This window comes from Mustela putorius, unplaced genomic scaffold (assembly GCF_011764305.1).
Source record: "Mustela putorius furo isolate JIRA1106 unplaced genomic scaffold, ASM1176430v1.1 tig00003932_pilon_pilon_pilon:0A:0A, whole genome shotgun sequence".
NCBI lineage: Eukaryota > Metazoa > Chordata > Mammalia > Carnivora > Mustelidae > Mustela > Mustela putorius.
In genome coordinates, this window is record NW_025422077.1 from 6,914,600 (window position 1) to 6,930,558 (window position 15,959).

The following is a 15,959-nucleotide window of genomic DNA, read 5'->3' on the forward strand; positions in this document are numbered from 1 at the left end:
AAGGTGATGTGATGGAAGAGCTGAGGCTGTATTTGAAACCACACACTAGTCGGAGTCATTCTGAGCCCTGTCCTAACTGGCAAGATTGCTTTAAGCTTGTGGTTGGTATTCACAGTGTAGCTCTGCTATCTTTCCCCTAAAACAGCAAGTTTTGTTGTTGTTGTTTGTTTTTTTAAACTGGGGCCTGGATCTCATGCTTTAAAAATGTCATGTAACCACATTTCCATAAATATAAAACCTAAATAAAATAACCATCTTTTTTATTGCAAAATCTGGCAACAGAAGGATGTTGTACTATTTGGGCAATAAGATTCCCTTGATTTTTCTCTTTCATGAAAAGCCAGATTTGCAAAGTGACAAGGACAGTTGATACTTTAGTAATTTCAGTTAAACACTGCTGTGGTTGCTACATTCTTCAGACGTGGGATAGTAAATTTTGAAACACACCTAAGTCGAAATCTAACCGCAAAACACATATGTACATAAACGCATGTCTGCACGGAGTGTTTAGATAATCCCAGGTTTCAAATGGTTGGGTTTGAATGTCTTCATTCCACACTGAATGGCTCCCCTCTTTTTGAATCCCTCTTCAGCAATCAGTACTGACCCCAGGTGTTAGGCTCTAGGAGGGCAGGTGGCCATAATTTCTTCAACAACCCTGTGAGTTCTTTAACAATTTCAGGCATATTCCCATGGAGCCTGTTTTTATCTGTCTTTGGCTTAGTTCATTACCAGCACATTTCATTATTTGCTAAAGTACTTCTCTGCAGGGTCTTTTTGAGGGCTTGGGGAAGAAACTCTTAATTTTATTTGATTCTCTTTTCTTTCATTTCTTGACCTGCAAATGGTAAGCTGGTCTTAGAGTGATATTGACAGATGAGCTGTTTCAGTTTGGTGGTTTTCTATGCAGATTGAATGTTAGGTACCCACGGAGAAAAGAAACAGGAGAGATGGGGCAAGAAGAGCTGTCATTCATTCAGCATTTTCTGGAGTGTCCCCTAAGAGCAGAGTGCCTTGCTAGATTCTCATGGGGCTATAGGGTTGGATATAATATGGTTTTTCCCAGGGATGGAAAGCTATCATTCATGCATCATTATAAATGTTAGCTAGAACATAGAATACAAGGTATTAGTGCTAATGGAGGGCAATAGTAAGATAGTAATATTAAGACAGACACTTAAAATAAACACTGGGAGAATGGATGAAATCAGTCATGTGCATCTTTTGTGTGTGTGTGGGGTATCTTATCAATTTCCTTTTCAAATATGGCTCTTTTCCAAATCTGAGGCCTGATAGGAATAGAGGGTATATTGAAACATGCAGAGATCATTTACAGGAAGTTTCTCCTCTTAAGAAATGTAAAGGAAATCCACTTGTATCAAGTTAGTGACTCTGGATACAAACAGAGCCTTTGTCACATAAAATGGAATAGAAAATGAAGCGGATGAGAAACCCATGAGTCTTTTCATATTTCTTCTTTCTGTTTGTCCAGTCATTTGGGATGATGATGACTGGTATTATCACAGTTCATTTTCACTAAGAAGGGTTTTTTTGTTACTGAGTTCAAAGGACAAGATAAGTTACCCAGTTACTCAAGGAACTTAAAATAACTTCAGCTGAGACTCTTTTTAGAAATCCATCCCTCACCCCAACAAATACTCCTAGAAAATATGGGGGGAAATTAATTAATTAATTAATTAATTTTTAGCTTTAGAAAAGGAGAAAGAGAGAGAGAGATCCTTGGAAGTGTTAATAGCTGTTGTTTTGGTCTGGCGTACCTGTCATGCAGTAGATACTGGAAGTTTCACTCTGTTTATTAAAGCAGAATTGCAGGCGTTCCATAATAGCTTTCTAATGAGACAGCACCATTTCAAACAGCCCTCTCTCCACTCATAAGTAATTACCAGTTTGAAATGTGATTTATAGCAATAGGCTTGACATTTAGCCTGGGCTTTTTCATATAGCTTCAGGATAAACTACATGAAAACTCAAGAGGTTCGGATAGGCGCATATAAAACTTAAAAAGAGATCCTGTAGAAGCACAGTTCAATAGAGAATTCTGAAACTTTAAATCTTGAAAACCGCAGCTTTTATGACTATGTAAGCTCCCAATTCATGCTACCAAATCTAAAATAATCCTAAGAATTCACAGGCCTCCTCCTGGCAACCAGCAAGTCCCGGGGCCATGGGATGAACTCATTGTTCATCTTGAATATTAATTTCCCATTGGTAGTTTCTGGACAGAAGGGGGGAAAATCTTGCCTTTTGTTCAAATCAAAATGAATAACTCAATGTGCATTGCATTCTCTGAAGAAGAAAAGAGGTTAGATCAAATGGAGGTGGGATCATTCTTCTGCATTTTCTAAAACTAGAAATGACTATAGCAATTAACTAGAGATAAAAGTAAACCTCCCTCCCCTAAGAGGGAAATAGCTGTATAATTCCTAGTGCTTTACATATGAAAACATGATCCCAGACCTCCATGGGATAATTTTCAAGGGGCCAGAGCTTTTGTTGGTGAAACTGTTTAGAGCCGTGTCTGTTAGTGGTGTGGCCAGTGACCTCTTCACACAAATCAGGCTCCTGACTCCATTTTCTTCACTGCCCTCTCCCCTAGCCCTGGCTGTTCCATGTGTAATGCCACCAAGTTCAGGGGCGTTCTGTAGATCCGGTTTGGAAAGTAGTTTTTCCATGAGACTGGTTCTCCAGGGCATGTTCATAAAACGGGGTTGCTTAACGGGAGATACTTCCAAAGTCATGGCTCTTGCAGACGGATACTTGGCATTTTAAAGAATAGGAAAGCAGACAGTTTTAATATTATGGCTTTAAAGGATTTGGAAAGACAGAGTCATCAGAAAGGCCCAAATAGACACGTTTTAAGAAAATTGAGATCAGGTTTGTCTGCCCGTCTCACTAATGCCATTGGTGGGGAGGAATGACCAGCCCACCACTTTTGATGAGCTTATTTGTTTTCATTTTATAGATACGAATTCTGGGGCACAGCTGATGGCGTGTCCCAGTTCCTTATGTTCTGTTATTTTAAGAGACGTGAGAGTTTTCTGGGAAGAGAGCATGGACACTCGAGGTTCTAATCTGGGCCTGCCACCAACCAGCTGTGTCCCCGGCGAGTAACATGACCTCCCTTCCCGTCTGTAACGGGTCCTTCTGGTCCCCACTTCCATCACAGCATTGGGCCCCGCGGTGCCTCCTTAATGAGCCATCACAGGACTTCCGAGCACTCACGCAGAAATCGTTAGATATAACCTTTGCCCTTTCTGCTTATTGGAGTCATGTGCTTCCCCGTATGTGGGATATGCGGGCACAGTGCTCATTTTGCAAGAGAATCCTCTTTCCCGCCATCCCCCAGCATTGCATTATATATGCCCAGGGCTTGTCCCGGCAATCCGAGTAATGGGGGTGGGAGATGATGGACCGAGCTCTAATCGTACGCAAATCTTAATAAAACAGCATCCTGTTGCCTCCTTGGCCCTCTTTGCCGAGGTCCATTTCCAGCCAGCTAACTCCAACTGTGTTTTAATTTGAAACTACCTGTGTTGATTCCTTTCATCAGGCCAGTGGAAGTGAGGAATGTTACACGTGGTGGTGAATGACTTTATTCTTTATTTCCCAGGAGAACATGAATGCGCTCACAAAAGGTCACCTCTCTTGGTATTTCAATATCTTTTACACTCTCATGAACGTTTTTATTTGAAAAAAAAAAAAAAGAATATGAGTATATTGTGTAAAAAGCCTTCACATTTTTATACCCAGAGAGCAATTCTGGCTTAAATTCCCTGTGCCCCTGAGAGTTAGGGCAGTTCAGACAATAGCATATTCTTTGGTACACGATTGCTTATCCTCAGTTACAGTTATAACCAAGAAACAAAATCTGGTTAGATCCTCACTGGTGGCAAAACATGCTGACTTTCGAATTTAGGACAGGCTTTTGGAGATTGGTCCAGAAGCTGCGTGGAGCTTCCTCTGTATGGGATAGAGCAGAGATTTTCTTAGGGTTCATAAGAATGTAGGCGGTAGTCAGCTCTAAATTAACCTTAGCCGCAGTAACTCCAGAAAGAAATGACATGGGTAATTTTTAAGGAGATAGTAAACTTTTCCTTAAGTAGTTAATCCCCAGACTATTTTTATGTGACATTGGAATGCAACCAGTTGGTCAGAAAATCCACTTTCTACTGCCTAAATATTTCTAAAATCCGCCCTTCCTCTTCCTCTGTGTCGCTTAAATCTTCCTCGGTTCTGTTATGGTATCTTCCAGACTGACCTCTCTTCTAGTCTGGTTCATCCTTCCTGTGTCCCTGGAGGGCTTTTGTGTCATTGTTACATCATTTCTCTTTCCAGTGTTTCTCATCCCTGTGGACGAATTCCTAGAACAAGGCTCCTCGTGGCATGACCTCCCCCACCTTTCTACCTCTCCTTCCAGTGCATTCCCCAGCACCCGGTGCTCTAGGCTCGGGAGTCTTCCCTTCAGCAATATCTTGCTGCCGTGTTGTGACTTTTCATAATGCCTCCTACCCTGCCGAGAACGTGCTCCCCTTCTTCAGAGGTCTGATGGAATCCTATGAAACCTTCCAGAAGCAGCTCATACACCCCCTTCTCTTTCCATCTTCCTCCGTGTCCTTTTTGGAGTCCATCAGTCCCATGACATCCGTTCCGTACATCTGTCATAGCCACGTGGCCACATCAGGTCACGCCACGAGTTCCCAGGTGGGTCTCCTGTCTGAGCTGCTGAGTTCCTGGGTGGCAGTCTGTATTCTACTCCTGGCTCGCTTCTGCCCGCGGCCGCAGAGCTTGGCACAGATCGGGTACTCCGTAAATGTTTACCGGAGGAATGAAATAAAATATGATTTCTCTTAAAAGTTGGAAGAAGACGGGGCAGCTCTCCATGAACCGAGCAGTAAATAAGAGGATATAACCGAGAGTCAGGTGGGGTGGTTGGTACGGTTGGTGCACATGGAGTGGGAGTTCCAAGAATGGTGTCCGCTAGCAGAGGCTGCCCGGAGGGAGGATTTCCCTGTGTCCCGAAGGACTGCTGGGGAGGATTTCAGGAGACGGGGAAGGAGGCGGATGAGGGTAGCTTGTTGATGTGAGAGGAACCAAGGGTGAAGAAAGGAGCATTTCAGGAGAGGTGTCTGTGGGGGCTCGCAGGACAGGTGGGGGAGAAGAGGGTCTCCAGGCTGGGAAACCAGCGAGGATGTGGTCGAGAGGGCGTATGTGATCAAGCCACGAGAGGACGAGTGGTCGCCGCAGACCAGTGCTCCCAGCACTGCGAGACGTTAGCCTACTGTCCCCAAGACTTGAACCGTGTCCACGCACCACCCATATTATATGCTTCATATTTTCCCCTCACTTTTATTGACATTTTTATTGACATGAATTAAAAAGATTTTGTATTCTGTGTGAAATTGCAGGTTTCATCTGATAATTCTATTTTTCTAATCCCCACGAAACTCCTTAACATATTACTGTTTCAGTTAAAATAGTCAACGAAGTGCCGCTTCACCTACCTGAGTCGTACTCATGCCGAGGTGGTAGAAAACCTGTATCAGCCGAGGAAGAAGGGATTAGACTGAAGGGGACAGGGAGACTCTTCGAGAACAAGGAACTGCACATTCTTTGTAACTGGATTTAAGAGGTTAAAAAAAAAAAAAAAGAAAAAGAAAAGGGACACCTGGGTGGCTCAGTCGGTTTAGTGTCTGTCTTCAGCTTAGGTCCTGATCCCTGAGTCCTAAGAACGAGTCAGGCTTCTAGCTCACCAGGGAGCCTGCTGCTTCCTCTGCCTGCCGCTCCCCTGCTTGTGTGCTACCCTCTCTCTCTCTCTCTGACAAATAAATAAATAAAATACTAAAAAAAAAAAAAAAAAAAAAAAAAAAAGAAAGGTAAAAAAAAAAAGATTTGTGTTAGAAGAATGTGGTGTATGGCCAGGAAACAGGGGCCATGGAACCAATGACGAGTTCCATTTTGGATGTAAGGGGCTAGTTAGACTCACAAGTAACAGGAAAGGTTACAGATATCGTCGGGGTGGGGGGTGTGTCATCCTCTCTTAGCCATGTTTGTTGAGAACACGAGGATAGCTTGGCTTTGTTGTACAGCACGTTCCATTTCTTAGAGGGGAGCAGAGGACGGACTTATTTTTATTTCCAGCATATGGAGGGGGAGTTGGATTCGGTTCACTTTGACTCCTCGTTGGGTTTCTGCAAATGTGGGTAATCAAGGTTAGGGTTGCTAAGAGATCCTCTGCTCTCCCATTCTTAACTGGGAAGTGCTTTCCGGTGTTACGGTCTGTTTTATCAGTGCTTGCATTTACCCAGAAGCCACTGTGTTGATAAAAGGGATGTATGTTTGATGTGTATAGTCAGGTGTGAAAAGGGTTAGAGCTGTGCACAGAACAGCCCAGAAGACTAGACTAGCTATGTAAATAATGTACATTTCAAACATCTGTCATATACCTCTGGAGCTGAAAAATTATGGCTTGGGTAACTCATACACACAGTTAAAAATCTCCATTTATCTTTCTGCTCAAATTCATGATGGCCCCTCCAGGCCAAGTTTTCTCTTTTTGAAGATAAAAGAGAGATACTTGGCAGATGCCTGTGGGCGTTAGTGGTAGCAGGACTTAGGCCTGGCCCGGTCCTTCTGATGGCCGGAGTTTCAGAGGGAGGAACCGTCTAGTTTTGCAATTAACACCCCCCCACCCCCACCCCACCCCACCCCTACTGCACATTCCTGTCTAGTTGATTCTCCTAAGAGAGTCAACAGGCCACATACTGCTTTGGGCATATCCAGCTTTCCCTTTGAAATCATTTATTCATTATTATGTGAAATGAAGGATCCTCATAGCAACTAAAGTATTGTGGTATTTCTCATTTTGGGGAACTACTCAGCATCTGAACATCCCCCCTCCCCCTCCCCCCGTTCCTTTGTCTGTGTCATTCCCACTATCAAGGGTTAAATGAACACCCCCACCCCCTAGCCAAGAGCCATTCAAGTCCTAACCTCCAGTATCTATGAATATGACCTTCCTTGGAAATGCGTCAGATATAAGGAAGGTAATCCCATAAGGCAGGTGTCCTTGTAAGAAGAAGAAAAGAAGCACAGATGTGGGCACAAGGTCATGTGAAAGCAAAGGCAGACACGTGAATGACGTGTCTACAAGCCAAGGAAGGCTGGCAACCACCATGAGGCAGGAGAAAGGTGTGGGGTGGGTTCTCCCTCAAAGCCCCCAGGGCAAACAGCCCCACCTCTACTTTCTGGCCTCTGGCACCTTGAGAGAATGAATATCTCTTGTTTGAAGCCCTTCTGTTTAGGGTACTCGGTTTGGCCAGCCTCCAGGGACTTCATACACCCGCCTTATGAATGTTGGCGGGAGGCAGAAAACTCATTTCTCTGTGTGGGTGCTGAACTTGCCATGGGGTCGCTTTCCTGGCCTGCCTGGCACGGAGGGCATGGGTGCACCATGTGGGTTTGAGCCAGTCGCCCCTGCCCTTGCCCTTGCAGACTTGGGAGCGGGTGCTCCTCCTCAGGGTGGTGGGGGCTGTGAGGCATCGTCCCCTCGCAGGGTGGCGCTGTTGTGCTGGGTGGCGTTCTGGAGGCGGATTGGGCAGCTGGCAGGTGGCAAGACGTGGGGGCTGGGCTGGTGGTACGTGTGTGCTCTCGGTAGTGGCTGTCCTCATCAAAACAGCCTGGCTGCGGAGTTCCAAGCCTGGGTCTCCAATCCCCCCTGAAATCCCCAAGTTGCTTATAATATTTCAGTAAATAGTTCAGCCTCTCTTTTTCAGAGAGGCTGTGTCCCATCGCGATTTAGAGTAGAGATGCTGGCTTCATCCTCCAGCCTTTCCAAGACGGGCTGGGGAAATGCAGCTAAAGGACCGACGTCTTCCAGGCCTCAGTTTCTTTACCTGCAAAATGGGAATAATAATAATGGTGTGTCCCCATGAGGTTTGCGGTGAATTGTGTGAATATAGGCGAAGCACTTACAACCAGGCTTGGCATATAGGAAGCATGGTCTCAGGACTGCTCGTCCTTAACATTCGGAAAAGAGCCAGCATTGGTTTCTGTTAACCTAGTGAGCTCATTTGAGTTTTTCATTTTGATTGGTTTTAAAATAATTAAGAGGAGTATTTGGCCATCCGCCCCCCCCCCACTTGCCGACTAGTTACTTATAATGAAAATAGTGGTTGGCTGTTGATAAGCTTTTAAATAATGCTTTAAAGGGAGTAAACATGCCCCTGAGAGCTGAACAGGAACATGGCCATCGTGTTAGGTGGTTTTTCAACCTTTGCAAGGCTGGCTTCATTCCGTCCCTTTATATAGCAGCAGAACATTGTGACTTAGGGCTTTGAAATCGGAGGGTTGTACATCGGTGTCCTCACACCCACTCGCTGGTTGCATAATCTTGGCAATTTATGGGATCAGTCTGTCCTGTTTCTCCTCTGTCAACGGAGGATAAAACAGTATCTAAACGATAGTTGTTATGTGCATTAAAGGAGCAAAGGCGTACAATGTAATTAACACAGTGCCTGACACAGGGTAAGAACTTTGGCACATTTTTGCTACTATATTATTATTTCTTTGGGGGCATAACTACAGGACTGAATTATTCCTAAATGTTTAACACCCAGGGTGCAGAAGAAGGGAGACAACAGGTAACGTGTCCATCATTAGGGAGAGTTAAAAACAGCGTTCAATCTGACTCTCATACCTATTACTCGTTTGATCAGAAATCAAATATTCCATTCCTTATTGATTTTGGTATGGGATCTTCTTAAGAAATCTACAAAATTATTCATTTACCTAAGTGGGCTCACTTGTCCTTGAATTTCCATCTTAGGTAGAATGGTAGAGAATTGTTGTGTATTCAGTGCTCCTGTGGGAGACACATCTAAGAGAACTTGGCTTCGCTAGAATCAGAGGAACAGCGCCCCGTATAACCAGACTCAGCTTAATCTGAGATCCCTACCTTGACTTTTCAGTTGAAGGTAAGGGAGGGGGGAGCCTCTTCTGGGCTGAGGGTGAGGCTGTGTGCTTGCGCGTGTTTGTGTGTGCAGTGAAATTGACTATCACAGGAACGCGGCGTCGGAAAGCCATGCCGAAGCTACGGTGTATCTATCAGGGGCAGTTTTGAAAGCGAGCTCCAGTGGCTTCTCTCCTCTAAACCAAGCCCATTCCCTCTGTGAGTGAGTTTAATAATGGTCCCATGGAATCTCAGGTCAGAAGTCCCCTTGAATGGTGTAGGAGATAAAGGGGGTTCTGGTTTGGGGTCCACTTATCAAACTGTTACAATTTCAGCATCTTTCCTAAAAGCGGCTTGTTCAGCCACAGGTCTTGGGGCTTTGGGATGGCAGCCTGAGCTGGGAGAGAAAGCCTCCCTCCTCCTACAGCTTCCAAAGCTGCACCCCCCCCCCCCCGCCACGTTGCTTCCATTCCCAGGCAGACACTTGAGCTGTGGCCACTGGGATTTGGGAACTCAGAGCTTCCCGCTTTTGCCTTGTTTACTCCTGAGTTTGCATTTTACCTGTCCATTTTCAACACTTTTGCCCCTTCCCCCGTGCTCCTTCCTTAAAGTCCAGGGAAGGAGAACTCATGATCCTAACAGTATGAAGACCTTGCTTTACACGGTGCGGCCAACTCGTTGAACTCCCCAAGCCTCTCTCTAATTAGAACTCCAGAACGGGACAAAAGCATTGGCTTTTTAAAAATGTTTGTTGTGGGACGCCTGGGTGGCTCAGTTGGTTGGACGACTGCCTTCGGCTCAGGTCATGATCCCGGAGTCCCGGGATCGAGTCCCGCATCGGTCTCCCAGCTCCACGGGGAGTCTGCTTCTCTCTCTGACCTTCTCCTCGCTCATGTTCTCTCTCACTGTCTCTCTCTCAAATAAATAAATAAAATCTTTAAAAAAAAATAAAAAATAAAAATGTTTGTTGTTAAGATTTTATTTATTTATTTATTTATTTGACAGAGAGAAAGAGAGAGCACAGGCAGGGGGAGCATTGAAGGGAGAGGGAGAAGCAGGCTTCCTGCTGAGCAGGGAGCCTGACATGGGCTCAATCGAAGGACCCTGGGATCATGACCTGAGCTGAAGGCAGACATTTAACCAACTGAGCCACCCAGATGCCTCTGCATTGGCTTTTGTTAAAGCATCATTTCTAGAGAATGTAGATGTTTTGGCGGCACCTGGGTGGCTCAGTGGGTTAAGCCTCGGCCTTCCGCTCAGGTCATGATCTCAGGGTCCTGGGATGGAGTCCCACATCGGGCTGTCTGCTCGGCAGGGAGCCTTCTTCCCCTCTCTCTCTGCCTACTTTGTGATCTCTCTCTCTCTCTCTCTCTCTCTGTGTTGAATAAATAAATAAAAATATTTTTTAAAAAAAGAATGTAGATGTTTTCCGCACAGGTTCAGGATGCCACAGGCAAAAGGAGCGGGTCTCCCGTCTGATTTTTAGGAGGTTTACATTTCCAAATGCAGCCAGAGGTGTGAAGCTTCCTTTCCAGTGAGGCCCTGTGGGTGTCCTCAGGCTGGGGTTGATGCTGTGGGTGTGTGGTAGGTGTGTCTGCTGGTTACACACCATTTGTGCAGATTGTGAGGGCCTGGGAGGTTTTAGTTCCACTTGATGGTGGGAGGCCAGAGGTCAAAGGCCCTGGGACCCAAGCACAGTTCCCGTGTGGCCCTGAAATGTAGATATGAGGGGGGAGCCTTTTTACTCTCAACCCCCCTCCCCCCAGAAAGGGAACCAGTTTATTGGGCATGTACTTGGTACCAGCCAGTGAGTAAGAGTGATTGCATCATCTCACACAACTGTCCTGGGAGGCAGCCACTAATGAATATTATAAGCAGCACAGATCACAAAACTGAGATTTTTTTTTTAGTTATTTATTTGTTTATTTATTTGGCAGACAGAGATCACAAGTAGGCAGAGAGGCAGGCAGAGAGAGAGAGAGGAGGAAGTAGGCTCCCTGCTGAGCAAAGAGCCTGATGTGGGGCTCGATCCCAGGACCCTGAGATCTGCAGAGTCTTTAGGCAGATAGGCAGAGGCTTTAGCCTACTGAGCCACCCAGGAGCCCCAACAAAACTGAGATTTTATATACCACACACACACGCACACACACACTCACACACATACACACATATACACTTTAAGTCATGCATGTATTCAACTGTTAGTCTGTATGTTGGATCTTAGTAAAATTAGCTTTTTTAAAAAGATTTTATTTATTTGTTTGACATACAGAGATCACAAGTAGGCAGAGAGGCAGGCAGAGAGAGAGAGGAGGAACAGGCTCCCTGCTGAGCAGAGAGCCCAATGCAGGGCCCGATCCCAGGACCCTGGGATCATGACCTGAGCCAAAGGCAGAGGCTTAACCCACTCAGCCGCCCAGGCACCCCAGTGAAATTAACTTCTTACTTTTAAGTAAATATTAAGTAATTTCTTTGACCACTTTGGTGGTTTGTCTTGCTCCAACTCTATGTCTCCCCCACTTGAGAGACCACATTGTACCAAGAGGACAGATTTTCGCCCTTCCTGCATATTCTGATTAACCTCAAATATTCGTGTATGCTATTTCAGAGTTATCTCTACTCTGCCAGCTGAAGTTCTCAGAGTTACCCTGACTTGCCTAGAGGATTGTAGTCTCCTAAAATCGGGCAGGTGAGGGGGTGCCAGGGGACAGTTTGGAGGATGGTGGAGAGTCTTAGGGAGGCCGCGGGGAGAAGGTTGCTGGAATCTTTTCCTGCTGGTGTTTCATACCTTTTCTCTTACCACCTTAGACAAAGTTTCTTCATCTGTCAATCGCGAGCTCCTCCTTGTCTTAATTGGTCTCATGTTTCCATGAGCCCTCCGTCACACGGGGAACTTCCCTGATTCTTGGAGGAGATCAAACAGTTGGGATCATAAGCTTCTTAGGCCTTAACTTGTTTGGGCACCAAAGGACTTGACAACAAAATCTGAAACTTTAAATGGAAAGACGTCCCCCCACATAACATCATTTCATTTATTCGTAAACCCTTTTTTTCGGCTGGCTTATTTTCTCTTGTATACTCTTCTTTCCTTCTTTAGCTATGCAATCACTGAAGAAACAATGCAGTTGAACTTTTGCCGTCTGTTGTTGTAGGAGCTCAGACCAAGCATTGTCCTGAGCAGTACTATAGGCCCAGATCCAAATAACTGAATAATCGGACCGTGTTCTACACCATAGATTTAAATGTCGGTGTGGGGAGCGGGCAGAGAAGGAGGAGCTATATGGGTCTGCCTGACGCAAGATAGGATTAAGTAAAGGTAAAGAAATGAATAAACTTGCAATTTTGGTGAATCTGTTAAAAAAAAGCATAGATAGCTAAAAAGGGTAAGTGGACCTTATCTTTCAAAATAATCTGACGTAGAGTACATCAGATGTATATTATAATACCTTCAGTTTAGAGGAAGAGGGAAAAAATGTCTTTGTGATTTCCCCCTAGGAATCCCTCTGAGAACATCCTGTGTGGTTATTCCTACTGTTTCAGTGGCCAATGGAGGGAGTTCTGTGACCCACGGCAATGTAGTGCGTGTGAATAATATGAAGACATCATCTTCATTTGGTACTTCTGGTGGTCAGAAGACTTGCAAAATCTAGCACCTGTGTAACCCTTAGAGTGTACCTTTAAAAAAAAAAGGTTTTATTTAATTTATCTTTTTAAAAGATTGTTTATTTATTTATTTGACAGACAGAGATCACAAGTAGGCAGAGAGGCAGGCAGAGAGAGAGAGGAGGGGAAGCAGGCTCCCTGCTGAGCAGAGAGCCTGATGCAGGGCTCGATCCCAGGACCCTGGGATCATGACCTGAGCTGAAGACAGAGGCTTTAACCCACTGAGCCACCCAGGCACCCCCAAAAGATTTTATTTTTAAGTAATCTGTATACCCAGGGAGGGGCTCGAACTTATACCCCGAGATGAAGAGAGACATACTCTCCCAACTCTCTCCTGAGCCAGCCAGGCGCCCCTGGAGTATATAACATTTAAAGTAAAACAAATAAAGCAAATTCCCGTATTCTTTAGAATATTTAAGAAGAGTCACAAATATTTAAGATACACTGGGTTTTCAAAAAAAGAGGGGGGCAAAACCCAGAAATTGCTTTTAGACACTATGTAATAATCAAAGCTGTATCTCTTATTAACTCTTTCCCTGTTTAATGGCTAATCAGCAAATACTTACATTCTGTCTGTACCAGACTTAAAAATACCAAGTAAATATAACAAAATTGCCAGCTCTTAAGTGAAAAAAAAAAAAATGTGACTTACAGTTTCTGTGTATTAACTTTAGAAACAAGGCACCAAAGTAGCTAAACTCAGAATGGAAAAGGTCACATTCCCTTGTATTCAGCCAAGATTAGAGCTTCTGAATATTTGCATATCTTTGTTTTAGCTTCTTATTGCCAAGAAAGCAATCTGGGAGAGATTTGATTAGTCAAGTACTTCTTGAGAGAAAAGCATTTAACGTTATGCTGGAAATAAAACGTATGGAAATGACAAGACTTCTCACCCATTCCCTGTGTCCTGCTGCTTTGAGACGAATAGTTTGCTTCTCAGGTACAGGCATATTTCACTCTATGGACTCATTCTTTAGTCATGTATTTCTTTTTCCTTTTATTTTCATTGTGGTAAGATCCGCATGCCATAAAATTTGTCATCTGAATTCTTTCTAAGTGTAGTTCAGTGGTATGAAGTACGTCGTGTCATGCGGTCCCCACCATCCATCCGCAGACTTGCTGCCATCTTGCAAAACGAAAACTCTGTTCCCATTACGTAGTAATTCCCTGTCCCCCTCCTCCCAGCCCCTGGCAGCCACCTTTCTATCTCTGTGAATTTGTGAATCATTCATTTCCATCTTTGGGAATTTGTGAATCATCTACTTTCTATCTCTGTGACCTTGTGTACTCCAAGAACCTGATACAAATCCAATCACGCCCTATTTGTCCTTTTGTGACCACTGTGTCCTCGTGTCCTTTTACTTCACTCAGGGCAACGTCCTCAGTGTTCAGGTTGTAGCAGACATCAGGATCTCTTCCTCTTTAAGGATGAGTAATAGTCTCGAGTAGGGAGAGGCTGTATTTTGTGTATCCATTCATCTGTCGATGGGCCCTTGGGTCGCTCCCGCCCTTTGGCTGCTATGAATGTGGGGGAGTAAACATCTCTTCAGGCCCCTGCTTTCAGTTCTTCTGGGTATATATTAGGGAATTGCTGGATCTTATGATAATTCTGTGGTTAATTTTTTGAGGAAACTCCATGCTCTTTCCACAGCAGCTGCATTTCACATGCCCCTGACCGTGAAGGGTTCCAGGTCCTCCGCATCCTCACCAACATTTGTTCTTTTCTTTCCCTTCCTCTCCTCCCTCCCACGCTCCTTCCTTCCCTCCTTCCTTCCTACTTCTCCTTTTTCCTTTTTTTAAAAAAGATTTTATTTATTTATTTACTTGAGAGAAAGAGAGAGCTAGAGAGAGAGAGTGAGCACGAGCAGGGGGGGAAGGGATAGAGAGAGGGAGAAGCAGGCTCCCCGCTGAGCAGGGAGCTAGACTCGGGCCTTGATCCCAGAACCCTGAGATCATGACCTGAGCCAAAGGCAGACGCTTAACCCACCGAGCCACCCAGGCGCCCTTTCCTTTGGACACCTAATGGGTGTGGGGTGCTCTTAGTCATGGATCTTAGGAAGAGCAGATCTTCACAGCTTCCCTGTGTTCCGGATGATCTTTCTTCCCTGGGAAGCTGGAAGGAAGACAGAGTGATCTCCATGGGGTCATCTCCCGCACAGAGAAACATGATGAGTGTTGGAGGCTTTTTTCCTTCCCCTCAAGACGACCACAGTCCCCTGGTTAATAAGCACAGTGGAAGGTCAAGTTACAGCAGATACAACAAGGAGCTTCTAGTTTCTTTGAATGCTGTCTTCTTCTTTCTCAAATGAGAGACGTACTTAAATGTGGATAAAGTCAACTTCTGGTTATCCAAACGCCCTTCCTGTTTGTGGCGTGTGCTCCGAGACAGTGCTCTGGGATGTAGAGACAAGAACCCTTTCCCTCCGGGTGCTTAAAGCATACCAAGAGCCTGGAACATACGTGGAGGTGAAATGCTGGGTGTTGAGAAGTCACAGGTCCTCAACGAGGGTAGAGAGAGGGCGGCCGGAAGTCGTGTGGTGCATTTGACAGGTCAGCCCGGAGGTGCTCCTGTCTTCGCATCCCAGATACACTCGGTCTGGTGGGGAGGGGGGAGGCAGGCTAGGAATGGGCTGTGTGGACTGTGGCTCCTGGATCCCATCTGTGGACCTGCCAGGGTTTAGCTCCTTCTGTAGAATCATCCAGGCACTGTTAAGCAGACACATGTCCTTGGCCTCCTTCAAGGATTTAGGTTTGTAAGTTTGGGGTGAGGCCCAGGATTCTGTAGGCTTCTCAGGGGATTCTGAGGAACCGTGATGTGTGGTAGCCACTGGTTTTGTGTTCCTCGCCCAGGGCAGTGAGTCTTTAGTTTTTTTCGTCCCGTTTTTCACTTGGTCCTGTCCTCTCATGTCCATGGAGCACTTGTGGGAGAGCCTGAATACTATAGTTAAGGAGCCCACAGACCAGTCCTGGCCTTTGGGAATCCTACAATTTTTAGGAGACCTAGAAGAAGCAGTTGTAGGATGGTATCACACAAGCTTGGAGGGAGTTGAGGGAGGGGTACCACACAGGAGTGCCTGGCTGAAATCTGGGGGACCTCAGGGGACTTCAGAAGAGGGAGACTAGCCCTAAGCTGGCCCTTAAAGTTTCCGGGGGTGTCAGCTGGTCGGGGAGGGAAAGCTGAAAAGGGCTTCACACAGGCAGTTCTTTCCCTTTGGAGGCAAGCTGGGGGTGGTGCGAGATACAGGTTAAGATCTACAGGGGTCTTTGAGTTCAAACCAAAGAGCTGGGATTTTATTTACAGGATAATGAGTCACAAAAGAATTTTGAG

General features: G+C 45.4%; 1 protein-coding gene across 6 annotated transcripts in view; it reads left to right on the forward strand.

Annotated features, from left to right (window-relative positions):
- STOX2 (storkhead box 2) overlaps positions 1–15,959 on the forward strand; it is a 206,600-nt gene that overhangs the window by 102,095 nt on the left and 88,546 nt on the right. The gene's annotated exons all lie outside the window — the stretch shown is intronic.